Consider the following 4,281-nt stretch of genomic DNA (forward strand, 5'->3'; position numbering starts at 1 on the left):
GCATTATTATTAAGATTTTTCTGGCATCCTAATAAAAACAGAATAGCTCTTACACACCACACAAGACCTTGGATACTCGGTAGAATCAATTTCCCAGATCTTGAAACGTATATTAGAGCCTCCATTTTTAAAATAATTATAAATTGGATAGATCCGTGCTATTCTTCTAACTGGAAATCTCTCCACACTGTTATTTATTCAAATGAAAATACCATTATAAAGACTTTAATGATAAACAATCATATTAATAAACCATGGCATATCTTATGTGCTAGCCTTCAATAGAATCTAACAAAACCTACTAATCTAAAATACTTAAATGATATGTATAATTCATTTAGAAGATTTGTAATTTCTAATACAGATATAAAGTTATGGCTAGAACTTTTATATCCTTTCAATGTAACAAGAACTTTTCCAAACAAAATGCATAGGACGGTTTTCATTACTTGGGAAAAGAAACAATTAATTTGCTGGCAACAATGCATTAATGAACACAAGGTTTTGGATGGTCAAATTATAATAAAAACTTATAATCTCTTTACATCAGATTGGGTATTATTACAAAGTATATTACAATACTCACAAGATCTATGCAGAATAATTAACAATTCTTCTTTTAGAGATAGACCTACACTTCTAACTCATTTATATGAAATAGTATATAATAATCAAAATTGGGAAAATTTGACATCAAAATTATATAAAATTTTAATAAATTATAGAGTTAAAATCAATCAAAAATTTTGGAATCATATAACAAAAGGTCATTCAATAAATGTAACCTTGGAAAATAAAACCAAAATATTAAATTCTGTTAAATTGACATCCAACATGCAATTCTGGAGAATTTACACATGGAAACTCCTGCATAGATCTTTTTTTACTCCAAATAGATTAAAAAAATGTAACACCTCTAATAATGTTATATGCTGGAGATGTTTGCAAAATTGTAAAGCAGATTGGATACATGTATTCCATGACTGCATTAAAGTTAAAAAATCTTGGGAAGATGTCAGTAACTTTATACAAGCCATATTTTCAGATACATTTACAGTAAGCAAATCTCTAATTTTGTTAAATGTTAATGAAAATCTAGAATTAAATAACAACAATCTCTACTTACTTTGGAACATTCTAGCAAATGCTAGAAAATGTATTACTAGAAAATGGAAGTCAAATCTGGAACCATCATTTAAAGAATTTCTGTCAATATTGAAGGAAACCGCATTGTCGGAAACCAGAGTTAAAGAACTAAGAATAGCACCAAGACGATGGAACAAGAATCCATGGGAAAAAATACTATCACTCATCAAGACACTAAACTTGAACTGAAACTCTTAATGAAGATGAAAGAAAAAGGAACAAATGATCTCACATCAATAAGATGTTACTTTGAATAGACTGATCAATATAATAATTAAATTTCAGGCCATTTGTAAATATTGTATATAGTTAATAATATCGTTCCATTTTTCAGAAAATGTATTAAGATTATTATACAATGGAATTATTTGAAAATTAATAAAAAATATTTGAGCAAAAAAAAAACCAGTAAGGCAGACATGTCACTTAACCAAAATGGATGCCTTACATGAAGAATCTGAAGCAGGAGAAGTATTAACGAGAATAATAAATGTTACAGTTAGATGTCACATCTAATTATGTTGTACAGACTGTGTTACAGCCTTCTGTATGTACCTACCTGTTAGCGTTAAAATGTAGGTTTTCCCTATCCGTGTTTCTTAACTGAATCTAGCCACAGAGCTCAGGATGTCACATATCTTAAACATTATCTGCATTATTTAACACTTCTTGAAAAACAGATGATGAAAAGTTTTTCTGCACTGAAGTTTATTTGAATAAGAATTAATGGTTCCTAAAGACAGTGGCTTGCCACAAACACAGGCCTGTGAACTTCACATTTATGACGTTTTTCCACAAATTCAGCAATTAGGTATGCACACAGCAGTTTTTGCTTGTGCAGCAGAGTGGGATATGCAGAAATCCCCTGTAAACAGATTATTGTAATTTGGATCAATAGAAAGTCAGAAATGCATGTCTAGGCTTAAAACGGCCCCAGTGGTTGTTAGTCTAGCAAACGTGCACTTATGAACCTATGGGTACATTCAGACCAATAAAGACAAACCCCATGCATGTTGTGGCCTTTTTTTTTTCAGTCTCATCGATACAGCACAAGTGAACTCTCTGGCTATACTTTAGAAACAAAGAGCTTAAAATCAAGCCTGATGTCCATAAACATTAGGTTGCCTGCAAAATATCCCAAATAATGTCCAGACCAAACCATAGAAAAAGTGACACAGACAAAGCATTTTATGAAAACTGCACAACATGCCCAGCCAGGCTATAATCTTTACAGTGTAAAACCTCAGACCTTGTATAACCACATCTTATACCTCTCAACTTACTAAAAATAATAGCGGACAATGGACCAAACTCGGAAACAGGTACTGTCTTTATTTACTCTGAAGCCTGTTAGAATAACAGGATTTGCATTAGCATGCTTTTCTGCCATCAATATTCAGTGACTACAGTCCTCAGTTATTTGCTAAAAAAGCATCAACATTTTTTGACTAAAATATGAGGCACAAATCAGTGAAATTCTGTGAAATACTGGACAATTGAGAAGCATCTACTCCCTCCCTAACATGTGCACATACAATGTTTGCAAAACTATTAATGCCTCTGCTCTTTTAGACAAAAAAAATACATTTTTAATCTTATTATTATTACTAGAAGTACACTAGCAGCACTTTGTTACTCAAGCATTATATCTGATGAACCCTCATCTATAATGTTTATGTTTTTGGTCAGTTGAGTGCACCCACCTACAACAATTGATCTTGCTCCAGAACTGCAACTTCCTTCCTGCTTTGAAGCTTTTGCTCCTCCAATTCTTTATCATTCTAACTGCAAATAAAAATGACAGAAAGAGCTGGAAGACAAACTCTTCATAATGTAAAGTAATCAGGACCACTTCTTTTCTTACTTCTTGGACATTCCGTCTCTTACCTATGTCAGCAGCCATGAAGCACACATGTTGTGATCACATGACAGGCTGCTTCTAGTAATAATTGTAATAATTGTAAGTCTTTGTTTAACACTTTTTACTCCTGGGTCTTCAAATGGTTCAAAGGATTTTTTGTCAGAATTTGCTAAGTGCCAATCAAGTATCCATCCCACATCAAGTTAACACCAGCTTCTGCACAGGCTACTGCTTGAGCAAAAGAACACAGTAAAGTCATGTTGCAATGAATGCCATGTTCCTCTTCAAGAACCTTTCCAGCCTGTATTCCTTCCCAGGTTGAGGACAGCTTGATAAGGATTCAGTATTTGTCGATCCTCGCTTCTTTGTACAGTTTGATGAGCTGCTGAACCTTCTGAATCATCTGTTCTTTGTCATAGGGTAATCTTGCATCAACTTCTGTAGACACTCGGCCAGGAATCTTCTTCAGAATTTCCACTCCAAAGTTTACAAAGAGTTTATCAATAGCATTAGTTATCTGTTCTTGCTCAGATCTGCTAAGTTTTTTCCATACTCGATGGTATCTTCTACCAGGCTTTGATAGGCAGGCAACTGGGCAGCAACCAGGATTAGTGATGGATTTGTACTTGCATCCTGTGGTTTATATTCCTCAATGGCATTAAAATTGACACGGACGGCTACCACCACGGTATACTGCTTTAGGTGCTCCAAGGCACTATCCATCTCAGCTCTTTTCACTGGGGATACTGACGTGCTGAATTAATGTGCAAGAGGGGCTTAAATAACCTCAGGGGGCAAAGCGCATCACAGAAATTCTACGTAGCGTGGCCCGCGAACAGAGTAAGCATGTGCGTGATGCTCCAAACTCCCATACATGTCAAACAGAGCACCTCACTGGGCCATTTCAAGAGAAATCTTGATGAGTGGATGGGAAATAGAAAATTCACCCCAGGGATCACTCACACCCTAGTAACCAAGTAAAAGCTGCACTGAATGTTGGGCACATTTTTAAAAGCATTTGCTTGTAATCCAGGCCAATTTCAAAAATAGCCCTGAAGCTTTTTGTTATTAAGTATTTTTTTAATACTACAGAACTCTGACAAATGCTCATGCAAAGAAAGAACTGCACATGAGTTCTTTCCATGGCTAATAGATGCTAATTTACTTAATATTGTGAATAAAAAAAACACTCTAATGAAAGTTTGTGGGGGTAGGGGGTCTGCAGCCCAGAAGTTAATGTCACAACACACCCCTGTCCAGTTATACTCCCATCT

General features: G+C 34.7%; 1 pseudogene; it reads right to left on the reverse strand.

Moving 5' to 3' along the window:
* Positions 1-3,085: 3,085 nt before the first annotated feature.
* LOC122803838 lies at positions 3,086-3,751 on the reverse strand (annotated as a pseudogene).
* Between the last annotated feature and the right edge of the window lie 530 nt (positions 3,752-4,281).

Source organism: Protopterus annectens, chromosome 6.part0 (assembly GCF_019279795.1).
Source record: "Protopterus annectens isolate FY-2018-M chromosome 6.part0, PAN1.0, whole genome shotgun sequence".
Lineage (NCBI taxonomy): Eukaryota > Metazoa > Chordata > Ceratodontiformes > Protopteridae > Protopterus > Protopterus annectens.